Source organism: Aythya ferina, assembly GCF_964211825.1.
Source record: "Aythya ferina genome assembly, chromosome: 3".
NCBI lineage: Eukaryota > Metazoa > Chordata > Aves > Anseriformes > Anatidae > Aythya > Aythya ferina.
The window spans coordinates 38368439-38381643 of NC_140298.1; positions in this window are offsets into that span (position 1 = coordinate 38368439).

Here is a 13205-nt window from a genome sequence, read left to right on the forward strand (position 1 = left end):
TCCTGAAATGTGCAAGCAGATAATTGCCGGCGCTCTATCTTTGTGTGAGGAGGCCAGGGTGTAAATGGCTTTTAATGACTGCAGCTGCTGGCTGCAAACTGTCAATGGGATCGCCTAATGCCGAGCCCGGACCCGGCGGGCGCCGCGCCGCAGCCGGGCGGGCACAGCCGCCGGCCCCCGCCGCCAAAGGCGCGCAGCGGGCGCGCAGCGGGTGCGCGGGGCAGCGCGGAGCGGGAGCGCGCAGCGGGCGCGGCCGGCGGCAGCGGGAGCACGCCGGAGGACGGGGCTCGGCGCAGGCTGCCCGCTTGGCTGGGAAAATCCTTTCCGGATCCTGTAAGTTTCCGACGGGCAGGCGGAGGTCCCGCGGGGGAGAGTCCCGAGGGTGCGCTGCCCCGGGCTCCCGGCACTTCCCCAAGCCCGGGCTGGGGGTCGGAGGGTCGGGGGGTCGGGGGTGGGGGAGAGAAGCGGGGGTCCCCCTCGCTGCTGCTGGCAGGCTGCTCCGGGCTGGGGAACCTGCCGTCCGTTTGCAGTCAGTCTCACTCTCGGTCCCGCTTGATTCATTGTTTTAGCTGCTAGAATGACATGTGGCTCTGCAGGGCAGCAACCTCCCCCCCCCTAAAAAAAAAAAAAAAAAAAGCAACCTTGCCGCTAAATAAACCAGGACGAGCCGGTGCTCTCTTCTTCTGAAGGGAGCCCTGCGAACTTGTGTGTGGTGTGTGTGGTGTGTGTATGCATGTGTGTGTGTGTGTGTGTGCGCGAGTGTGTGTGTGTGCCGGGCTGCCAACCTGGAGGACTTTTCCGGGGAGAGGAAGGATAGCAGAGAGGGAATCTCTTTTATTTCACTGCTTGTTTTGATGGCAGCTCCCAGGAGGCTGCGATTTTCTACTGCCTAGTTAGTGCCCCTTAATCCTGACTCGGGAGTGACTCAGTCGACGCTTGCAAGGGCTGATTATTTTTTTATCGGGGGAGGCAGGGGTTCAGCCGAGGCTGGGGCGTAGCGGTCGAGGCTCCGGCGAGCGGAAAAGGCGGCTCGGCGACCGCGGCGAGGGGGATGGCGAGGGGGGAGAGAGGGAGAGGCCGGGGCAGGTAATGGAGAACCCGCTGCGTTCGTCTTGCTTGATTTTATTATTATTATTTTTATGACGATTTAATTGAATTGCTGTCATTCTCCCCTGGCAAGGGTTGACAATTCAGTACAGCTGCCGTCTTTGCAGACATATCTGTCCTCCGCCTTCCTTCCTTCTCTTTCTCTCTATTTCTTCCTCTCCCTCTCCTTTTAGTCACGATTTCCCGAGATAAATGAATGCGCATTTGATGGGTGCGTATGATGTGGGCCATTCGGCTCTCATAATTCAATCCTGTTGATGCAATGTGTGCCGAACCGGTTGTGCTAAGGAACATGCGGGCAAGTGCTTTTTTTAACGGTTTGGATTGGTTTAAGAAGCCGAGGGGGGTATTTCATTACTGGTCCAAAACAGTGTTGCAGCTCCCAAGCTAAACTTTAGCGACCCCCCCTCCCCCTCCCCACGCTCATTTAGCGTGAGCACAGAGGTTAGAGAAGGTAAACGTGAGGTTCCCTATTTTTATTTATTTTTTTTTCTAAAAGGAGGGAGAAAAGGGGTTCAGCTCGCCTCTTGGACAGGGTGCCGGGCTGGGAAGCAGCAAACTTTCCCGAGGGGGCAAGGAGGAAGCCGCTGCCACCCGGCTCCGCTGCTTCCCCGCATCCCCCGGCCAAGCTCGCAGCTCCCCAAGCCCAAAGTTACCTGCTCCTCAGCTGCAGCAGCCGCAGCCGTGCTGCCGCCTGCTCCTGAATTAAACACAACTCTTAATGATGTAGCATTATCAGCAAGGGACACTTGATTGACTGATCTAGGTATGATATATGTGCCGGGCGTCTAAATTAAATATTAAGTGAAATACTTAGCTCTAATTAGAAATCGTAACCTAGCAATGAAAACTTGAAGAAACAAATTGCGGGGGGAGGAGGGGACAGCCTTTAAACGCGGCAGCGAGGAAAGTAGCAGTGATGTGTACAGAGGCTGACATATTAGCAACAAGCAGCAACTTTGAAATGATTGACGTATCATTAAAGCCATCAGGTTGATTTTAATAATTCTTCTACAAAAAAAAAAAAAAAAAATAGCGCGGAGCCTCTTAGACAAGTTATTTATTTATCAGAGCTATAAATCAGGGAGAAACATAATTAGACCTGGAGACTAAAAAAAAAAAAAAAAAAAAAAAAAAAAGAGGGAAGGCGTGGGTAAATCTGCCGGCTGTTTTAACAAATAAACGTCCAAAAAGCATCGACCATCAAAAGCATCTCCCACCTCTGGGAGATGGAGTTGTCAAGGCTAGATGCCTTCTCGCCCGAGTGTGCCTTCCCAAGGTAAACAACCACACAGTTGCCTCAACTTTCTCCTTTAGTACAAAGTTCCTGGTGCGACGGAAAATTTGAATATTTTATCAGTCTCTTGTAGTGACCCTCATTAGGTGGGCATCCTGCTAAGGCCCCGGCGTTGCAAGAAAGCTGCCCAATCAGAGCATTTGCACGCCTTGTTAGCGATGGTTAATGAAGCTTCCCCGTGCACTCAAAGAAAGGCCCCCTCCATGTAGATTTACCTTATGTCAACTCGTTACTTCTAATGAATCGCATCAAAATTCTTCCCTGAATGGGGCCGAGGCGCCCGGACCGGGATCCCCTCCCCTCCCGGAGGAGCCCACCCCTGCCACCGCGGCTCGGCCGCCGTGCCCGCTGGCGGAGCAGCCGGGACCGAGGTGACCGGGCGCAGGGTGGCGGCGGCGAGGGGGGCGCGGGGCCGCGGGAGGGGGCGCGGCCGGCGGCGGGGGCTCCCCGGGGGGCGCAGCCCGGCCCCCGCTCCCCGGTTCCCGGCGAGGGCAGCGGCTGCGGAGGCTTCGCCGCTGGCAGGTAGACGTTTGCTCCTCGCCTGTAATTTCCACCCTTCCCCGCCAACCCCACCTCCCCGTCCCTCCGGGCTAGCATTTTAAAATCAATTAGTATTTTCAATTCTTGAGGTGAATTATTCAAACAAATGTTTGGGAGACCCTGAGGGAGAATTTGGCCGTGACAAAAGGTTTGATTAGCTTTATTTCCCCCCAAAAGCAACAAAGGCGCAGGGCTGCGAGAACAATCCGCTACATCAGGGCATGTTCAATTAAATGAAAGTCATTAGCTTCGCCGTGAAAGCACTACCTTTAAAATCAGATGGGGCGGGCGGGGAGGGGGGGGGTGTGCTCTGATAATTGTGGCAGGAGGATTTAACACCCCCCTCCCCCTAGACACACAAAGCCCTCCAAAAAGAAGAAGAAGAGGAAGGGGGGGGGGGGGCGACCACGCAACACTTCACCCTTTGGAAATTTGTGCTCAGTCTAAACAATAGGAAGCCCATAATGCAGATTATAACACTCACTGACTCGAATCCATTATCTGCCCTCCACACTGTCTATATATTGATTTCCATATACTTTCTATTGCTCTCAATGACTGAGCAAAGCTCCAGTTAAGAGCCCGCGACACCCAGGAGCGCTGCTTGAACTCCATCTCACCATTACGAGCCGGAGCCGGTTGTAAACACGAAACGCTCCCACTTCCCCACGGCAGCCGTGAACAAGCAATCCACGCACAAACACCCAGCGAAGCGGCCGCTGCCTGGGCCCCCCCCAAAATCCCCCCTCCCCGCCACTGCCGGCCGCCGGCCGCCCCTCGGAGGGAGAAAGCCCGCGGCCAGTGCCCGGTGCGCCCGTCCCGAGCGCGCCCGATCTGTGGAAAGGGATGGGAGAGGATGGGAAGGGAAAGGAGAGGATGGGAAGGGGTCTCCATCCCCCGGGGCGCAGAGCTAGGGAGCTGGGCTCCCTGCCTGTGGCCCTCCGCCCGCAGCCCCTGTGCCCTGGCGGAGCCCGCAGCCCCGAGGTCTCGGTGAGGGCTGGAGGTCGTTGCTGCAGCCCTGAGAGCCCGCAGAGCTGAACTTTTTTTCGAGGCAGCATCCTCTCCGGACGGTAAGTTGGATATTTGGCTTAAGATCGCGTCCTCCCCGTCTCTCTCGGTGTGCGTGTGTGTGCGTGAGGGGGAGGAGGGCGAGAGCTCATCTGAAAAGATGGGAAAAAAAAAAAAAAAAAAAGAAGAAAGCAGCGCACCCAGAGCTCAGCCTGATTTTGGGGAAAGGGCTGTGCACGGAGCGGGAGGCCGCGGCCCCCAGCCCCGGCGGTGCAGCCCAGGGCTCTGCATCCCCCCTCCTCCTGCCCGGGCACCGCACCGGGCTGGGGCCGCTGTCTGGGGGCTAAGCGCGGCCGGAGAGGGGCAGAAATTTGGGAGAAGCTGTGTTTGGGGGAGGGGGAGGCACAGCGGGAACCCCGCTGCTCTACGGACCCTGCGTAACCCACTCCAGTCCCGCCTAGATCGGGGAGATCCAGGAGAGCGTCTTGATGTTCACATCTCCCTCCCCCCTTCGTTTGCTTTAATGAAGGTTGATAATTTGTTTCGAGGCAGTGCGCTGGACTGATAAGTCCTCCCCAGCTAATATGCTAAAGTTTAAATACCAGCAGGTGCAAATTCGCTCTGTTAAGGCTACAAAAATAATGCCGAAATTCAAGAGCACGAGAAGTTGGCCTTTGTATTGTGATTTAGAAAAGGGAAATCGCACTATACATAGCCAACTGTTTACAAAAAAAAAAAAAAAAAAAAAAATCCCAACTCCCTGAAAGTACTAAATTCTTCTTAATGATGCCGAAGGTGAAGTTGTTTCATATTGGACAAAATGGGCATTATTCTTTGTCATGTAAATTACCGTTCACTTGACCTCAGGTTAGAGGATAATGTTCATTCGTAGTTCACACTAAAACTTATTTAAATCAGAGAGCTGAAGAATCATTTCACGAAATCCGCCTAAGAAAGTGAAGAGGACTTAGAGATCTTCATTCAAAAAACATGAGTTAGGAACACGTACTTAAAGAAAAAAAAAAAAAAAGTATTTTCTGCGAAACCCCAAGATTAGGAGTTGTTGCTTTTTTTTTTTTTTTTTTTTTTTTCCCTTAAAAAAAAAAGTTATGCTCCCTGGATTTCACGAGAAATGTGTATATAATTTCGCATAACACGATTAAAAGAAAGGAAAAAATATGAATCAAAGGAGCTATAGATACACAAAAGACCTCTAAGTAACTATTACTGTAATACATGTTTTAAAATAGGAAAAGAAATGAAAAGATATTTAACAATTGCGTAAAACAGAAATGAAGGTTTGATAAAGAAGATGCAGCTTGCGGTGTTATTTCATTCGATAAACATACTTTTGGCGTGGAGTGACAGGATATGTTATTTTGACACAAAATGAAAGCGTTACTGCAGATATAGAGACATAGATATACATGAAGACAGCTGTATACACTCATTTATAAATTAGTGGGTGCACGTGGAATGAAATCTGAGCGTCTGTACTTTCCCAAGCAATGCTGAAAAATATCCCATAGGTGAGGCGCTGGGCTGAGGTAGGTTTAATATTTAAGTGCGAGAGATTATTGGAAATCAAATAAAAATTCGACACGCATTGACCCATTAGAGGATTTAGCGGTGAGGAGGGAGAGATTTTCCAGGGCTTTTGTCGCTAATGTTTCAATGCTGGGCGCTAACTTTAAGAAAAGTGTCAGTAGAATAACAAATTGAGGGCATGAAAGGCCACGGAGAGAAAGCAGGCAAGGATGCTCTTGACTTCTTAGCAGTTGCTTAGAAAGGATCTCGAGCTTAATATGGGGACTCAATCAGCGCAGAGCACAAAGCTGGGGAGAGGGGGAGAAGAAAGTTGGGCTCAGCACGTGCAGTTTGGGCAAGTCGCTTGAGTGAGCACTGAAGGAGGGAGGCACTGCGCGGCTCGGAGCCCCGCCGGCTGCACCCTCTGCCTGCCGCTCCCCGCACGGGTACCGGGGGTCCCGGGGGTGCTGGAGGGGCAGGGGGGGGCCCTTGACCCCCACCCGCCGCCGCTCCCCGGCCGCCTGCAGCGCCGGTCCCCGCCGGGGGTCCCCGCCCGAAATGGGGCCGGGGGAGCGGGGTGGGGGGCGCGGGGGTCCCGCCGAGAGGCTCAGGTCCTGTGCCCCCGGTGGGCTTCGCAGCAGGGTACGGAGCGGCCGGCCGGCCCGGGATGGGTGCCGGGAGCCAGCACAACGCGCCCCCTCGGCAGAGCGCCAGCAGCAGGGTTTTGTTGGAAGGCTCCGTTATCAAAGTCGGTCTTTCCTCGAGAAACAGCCGATTTTAAAGCCCGGCGGTAAAGATTTTTAACAGCTTAGCGAATATCACAGATAAGGAAAATCTGGAAGATGCTGCTAGGACATCAGACCTTAATGGGCTTCTTCAGCGGCGAAGGGAACTCCATTCTGTTCCCTGCGCGCATTATACTGCAGACAGAATCCGATATATACTCTATTTAATCTTGCTCTGTGACAGAGCTGTTTAAGTGTATACCATGCCTACATGCTTTGTATCAAGACCAAAAGGATGCATTGTTGAAAGAAAACTATTCAAAATCTTTCATCTGATAGAAACGATCCAGCAACTGTGAGGCAGCTACAGCACAATGGTTCTGTCTACATAATAGGTATCTCATAAAAATACAGTGTGTCATTGCGACAAAAAAGTTAAAAGTCTTAAACGTATCCATCTTATATATTGCACGAAGTCAATAATATTCTAACCTTGCCTGCACCCCGCCATTAAATGGTACACGGCACTTTAAAATCGAGGGCATTGTGATTGAAATCCCAGGCACTGGCAGAGAAAGAGGGGAGCAAGGTAAGTTAAGCGAGGACCATTACAGATGTAATGACCTCAGGGTAAATATTCATTAGGAAGAGGAGATTCCTCTCCTAATGCCCAGTCTATTTTCTTTGGAATGCAATATCACAGAGACTAATGTGGTATCAAGACTCAAGATTTAAAAGGAGATTATTTCCACGTGTGCTGGGTTGAGCTGGGGGTGGGGGGTTTTTTTCCAGACACTTTCCTCAAGTGGGACTAAAACTCCAAGACTAGGTTTAAAAAATAAAAAAATAAAAATCACCTTCCTCATATAATTCGGGCGGCTAGAGCAGCTTGCTCCTTGCTTTACTCCGAGAGGAGAAAGCAGAGAACATTTAAGCAGCACGGTTAGCAGCCCTGCCTCTCTTTCTTCCCGTGGTAGGTGCACTTAGCCGCTGGAAAGGGAGACTACCCACAGCCCCGGGGCCAGAGTTTTCCTCCCGAGCTCCTCTCCTCTTTCTGAAGAACACTAGCTCCGACCTCTAGCCCAGCTGGGACTGGCGCTCTAAAGTAGCTGCGAACAGCGCTCTGGTGTCTCGGCGGGGTCACAGAGGAGATTTGAGCCTTTTAATTTCCAGACGTAAGGAACGACTCCCTCGGAGCCCCTGGGTTCTTCCTCTCTTCCCCCCCACGCCCTCCCCCCAAATAAATTAAATTAAAATAAAATAAAATAGGAAGCTAGGTACGATTCCCTTCTATACAGGGGGAGGATTTGCAGGTGGTAGTGGGGAGCGGGGCCGGGGCACTTCTGGCTGGGGGGCTCGTCCCCGCCGCCAGCCGCCCCGTCCCCGTGGCGTTGTCCCCGTCGCTGCGGTCGCTGTCGCCAGCCCGGCCCCGGCCCCGGCCCGCGGGCGGCGCAGCCCTCGCCGTGTGCGGCAGCAAACGGGCACGTCGCCCGCCGTGACCTTCAGGGAGCACATTTCAGCTGCCAAACATCGAGAAAAGTGCTCCTCTCGCTTGCAGGCGCCATGTTAACGCCGGGAGCTGCCGGGCTGGGGCGGGGGGGAGGGCGGTTTCGCAGTTTGACACAGTTGGTGATTCAGACTGGACGTGCTCTCGACGGCTCCGCAAGAACAAAAGTGCTTTGGGATTCTGCCCCCCGCCGTGCTCCCCCGAGGGGACGCGCTCTGTAATATCGATGCCTGCTTGGGGACCTTACGGAGCATCCCCCCTCCCCGTGGCTGGGTGGGCTGCCCAGGGGTCTCGGCCCAGAGCCCACACCCCTGCCTTGCCCTGGGCCCCCGGCACCCCCGGGAAGCGCCTGCGGCCGCCCGGCTGCCCGCAAAGAAAATACATCCCTCCCCCCCCCTCCCAAGTCCCTCCTTGTAAAATGATTTCCCAAGCAGTGGATCAGCGCTGAGCTGAATTCTCCACTTTCCCAGCTCGCATCGAAACCTGATAGTTAGTCACCGGCTCTGTTTGTTTTTTTTTTTTTTGGTAACATATAAAAATCCCCAAACTTCTACAGATGGCCATATGTCGACGAAGCCACACCGCGAGCCCGGCGGGGATAGAGAGAAGTCACAGACCCGCTCCTCCCCGGGTCCGCAGGTCCGGTGCCGTCCTAAAGGTTCAAGTTCCCCTAAAGTTCCCCTAAGGATTTCAAAACAAAGGCAGCCCAGCCCAGCTTCACTGCGAACATGTTTCCATTGTAATACTGGGCTTTTCCTCTTTTTTTTTTCTTTTTTTTTTTTTTTTTTTTCTCTCTTTGCCCTGTTTTCCAGCCTGCAGTTACTGAAGGTCAGATGGAGAGGTCATGGCTTTGCATCCCCTATAAATAGATTTTGATATTTAGACAGCTATTGCTACTCAATATTAACTTACAGGATAATGGCGAGAGATACCGTATGCACTGAACCTGTTATTCACGAGTGAGCAGCATCTGTCGAATGCAATTTTCGTCTTTTTGCCCTCTTTGGCTATAGCGCAATCAATAGGGCGAAGGACGTCTTGAGGCTGGGGTGGGGATGGTGAGCGGGGTGACTGTGCGGGAGACTGTGACAGTTGCGAGTACAGTGCTGAAACCACAAAAGAACTTCAGAGAGCTGAAGTCAAGAGCTAGGTAGGTCCAGACCAGCTATAAGTGAGCAGAGGACCAATTCAAGAGAGTCTGGCAGAAAGCTTGCAGAAGAACAGAGCTTTTTTTTTTTTTTTTTTTTTTTTTCTTCTTTCTTTTCTTTTTTTTTTTTTTTTTTTTTTTTCCTTTTGTCCTTAGGGCTTCCATCACCTGTAAAACACGATAAATGTTGCTGAGTTGGAAGGGTCTCCCCTCCGTACATTAATACCCCGATTTCCCCTAGCTCTGGCTTTAAAAAATCGTAGATTCCGGGTAGATTCGAAACAGACTCAAGGTTCATCACGAACCATCTTGTTGTTTACAGAGCGTTCAAGGGAGGGAGAGGTATTCAGCTTTGGTAGCATTTTTAGGGAGCAATAGGAATTTTTGTTTTCTTTGCAGAGCATCCTCTTTTCCGTCTGAACCCAAATCCTCTTCTGCCTTCCGCCACCTGCAAGGCAGGAGGCTTTTACACTCCCTAGCGGTCCTGGGTGCCGGCACTTTTTGTTGTGTTTTGTTTTTACGGTGCAATTAAAATGAAATTCACGCCCTGGACTCCCGTTGAGGCTTTAAAACAAACACACCGCACGCCGGCTGCCCGCCGGGATGTGCTGAGCCGAGCCGGCCAGCCCTGTTTTAGCCGTGTTTGCCGTCAGGACCCCCGTGTGCCACCTCCGGGACAGGACGGGGGTGGCTATGGGGGGGGGACGACGACACGACACAAAAGAGGGGAGGTGGCGAAACCCCTATAGGTCGGGGAGAGGAGCCCGAGAGCCCCGCTTGTGGCTGCCCCCCCCAGGTGCCGCGCCTCCTGCAAAGCAAAAGCCCCGTGCCACTGGCGAGACCGCGGCTCTGGAAAGTAGTTGTAATCGGGATGGTTTGTGGAAGGAAGGGAAAAACACACATGTTCGTCCTCCTGCCCCCATCCAGTTATGTGGGCATAGGGAGGGTGCTCGTGGAGGGGACAGGTTTTTGCTTGCGTGTGAACTTTGTTGTTAAAAGCGGTAGCCTGAGGAAGGGGAAGGAGGAGAGAGGCAGTGAATGGTTGAATTTAATCAATAAAATGTCTGAAACAGAGCTGGCGAGATTTCATTCTCCCCATTGCTCGTTTAGCTTGCTCTTTAAGGTTCGTGTGTAACACCTGGTAGCTGTACGTATGCGCGTCTGTTTTTGGGGGGTGTCCTTCTTTAAGAAAAGGGATTACTGCCAAGAAAGATACACAATAGAAGTAGTTTTAAGACGCTCCGACTCCTTAAAGCCTTGCGATTTCAAACCCAGCCCGAGCGGTAATGAAAGAAACTTTCTGTCAAACTTCCTCGACGCGTCGTGGGGACGAGAGCCGGGGACACGCGGGCTTTGTTTCGGGGGGAACACGAAGCCACACGAGGGTGTGTGGGGCTGAGTGGAAGGCTGGGGGCACTGCGGGGGGGGGGGGTGGGCAGCTCTCCGGCAGCCCTGGCCGGGCACTGCCTTGCTCTGGGTGCTCCCCGAGGCCACGGTGAGCGCCCTTTAAGGAGCGGCAGCGCTGGTACCAACAGTCCGGCAGAAGGGACAAACGCGGCTTTCCTGGGTGCTTTCTCGGCCGACGGGAGGGGTAAGGTACCGCGTCCCTCCCCGGCGCTTCTCCTGCGAGCTTCGGAGGGTGCCGGGGACGCCCGGCGCAGCGCAGCTCCCGACCCGGCACTCCGCGGGGGCGGCGCGCGGAGCTCAGAGCAGGACCCCCCCCTACGGCTGTCCGAGGGCTGCAGGAATAAGATTCTGTGCTCCCCCCCACGTTGGGGCTTTCTTTGACCTGATATGGCTCGCCCTGCTTAGGGCGAGCTGGTACGAAAGTTGTCCTCGTGAGCGAAATCAGAGTTTTAGTGAGATGCAGTCCCCATACATTTTTAACCACAGTGATTACTAAATTAATAGCAGGCCCTAAGACAGATGTCAAAACGTCTTGAAAATGTTTATCTGTGAATAATTGAGAAGGTGGTAAGACGCATTATCTGATTGTGTAATGAAATATGTATGAGGAACAGCTGTTTGCAATAGTCACCTCCCGTCGTTTCATTAGCCTAGAGCCTCCTCTTCAGCGAAGCGCTTCCCCGAAGTTGACCATTCAGCGCCGGCCAGGAGCCGCGGTGGGAAGGGGGAGCCCGGCGATGTCCCGGCCCTACCCGGACCAGGCCAGGCCACGGGCTCTTTTGGCATTTCTCACACTGGTGGTTCGCTCCGAGGAGGCGCGGATGGGGCCCGAAGATGTCTCGCCGGTAACCCCAAGCTGAAGAGGATGTCCGGCGAGGAGGGATCCGAGATGCTCACCTCAGAAGCACAGCAAATAGATATTTATTAAGATTTCATGCCGAACAGCGACAGCCTCCTCGACTGCTTAGTGTTGACATAAACTTCCAGACGTCGAGCATATGTTGTTGCACAGCGTTGTTTATGTGTGCTACCAGATGTTGCTTTGCATCCTATTGTCTGGAGTCAATGTTTAGTTCAGGTTAAAATATCTTTACTTAAACTGCTCAGTTGGCCATTGTGTGAGCATTCGTGAAGTGTCATGGAGAGGTAATGGGAAGTCCGGGGAGGTTAGCTCTCCGAGCGTGGCCAGGAGGTCCCTGGTTCATGGTGGGGTTACAGCCACCACTGTCATCTTTTGTTTTCCCTCCTCAGAGAACCCTTGTCCTTCCTCTAAAAGGATGTGCCCCGCTCTCTTTCCCTTCGGAGCTTTCTCCGCCGGTTTCATGAAACGGACCGATGTTTGTTTTTCTAGCCCCCTAAATCGCCCGAAAGAGGAAAGGAAAACGCGTTTCTGCGTCACAGCCACCCCGGGCCGGGCGGAGCGGGGCGGCCCCACAGCCCTGTACGAGGGCTGCCGGCGCCGGGGGGAAATCGGCCCCGACAGAAGATTTCACACTTCCAACTGGCAGCGACCCTCTCCCCCCAAAATGCCCGCCGTCCCTGCCCGCGGCAGAGTCGAGCCTCCCAGGCCGGGCGGCCGAAGGGAGCGGCCGGCCCTACCCCGGCGGGGCGAGTCGTTCGGGGCAGCCGCCGTCCGGGGGGGCAGCCTGCGTGGAGACTTTTCTTCCCCTTAAGCCCTCAGCCCGGGCCAGTCACGGCAGCTGACCTGCGGCCAGACTTTTGCTCCGGGAGAGGGGGGGGGGGGGCGAGAGGGAGGGGGAGGGAGCTATAGACCTTAATCGGATTTCTCCCCAAACACTTCTGGTATGTTGTTGTTATGCATCTATATGGAGATCATTATTTATAAATGAGCGAGTACGATCAGTCCCAAAGACTTTAAGAGCCCGGATTTGTGTCATTAAGTTGAAGGAGGGGTAGAGTAACTTAGCAGGGGGACGGAGGTGCTGGCCGGGGGTGGCCGCCCGCCTTAGCCAGAGGAAGGTCACCTGCCGCTCCGCTTTCCCTCTGCCCACCCTCGGGGACGAGCCCCGGCCTCTGCTCAAGGCTGTGGTGCTGTGGGTCACGCAGCCGCTAACTCTGTTTTCTTTTGCTGCAGTCCTGCCTTACACAATGGAGTCATATTTTCCTGTAAACTAGGTGCTCCACTAAGAGTGAAGACTATGTGAGAACATTTACAGCAGCAGAGGTTTTATAGGTCGAGATAAACCCTACCCCCTCTGCTCTGACATTTGTAAAGCCACTTCAGGATACAGTTAACATCTCTTTAAATGCCCGAATTAAACAAAAAGCCACATTGTGTATTTCAGCATTGAGAACAGAGGTTTTGCAATGCGATGCACTATATAATGTAGATGTATTTGTGTTATTTCTAGCATTTTTGCTTGTGCGTAATCCCTTATGCCTTTTATTATAATCCTACACATTACAGTTAATCTGTAATGATACTGCTTCAGAGGGACCTGTTGCACACAGTGATGGTAATTTGTAACCTTGGTAACAGTTTTAAATAAAGATTATAACAATGATGTCAACTGTTTTTATTCACCATACCGTAAATGGGGTCTCAATATTATTATGCTTGTAAAGGACAGAGTTTAAGAAACAGTTACGAGGTTCCACTTATTATAGTGCGAGCTATCACTTTTTAGCTTGTCCTTAGTAAACATGATCATGGTTCTAAATAGTATAAAGATTTTCAAACTGCTGAGGACTCTGTAAACTTTAATTTTCTGAATGAGGGGGATATTATTATGAATTAGGGTTATCAGGATCCAAGTACCCTTACCAAGAACATTTTAGTCTTCCAGAGAAATATCTCAGAATAAGTACTACTTAGACACCCTAATGAATAATGCTAACACTGACTCTACCATTAGCCTTCTGCACAAGCTCTCCCCTCTATTAAAGCTTGCAGAAAATGCTCACAAGCCGAAAGCAAAA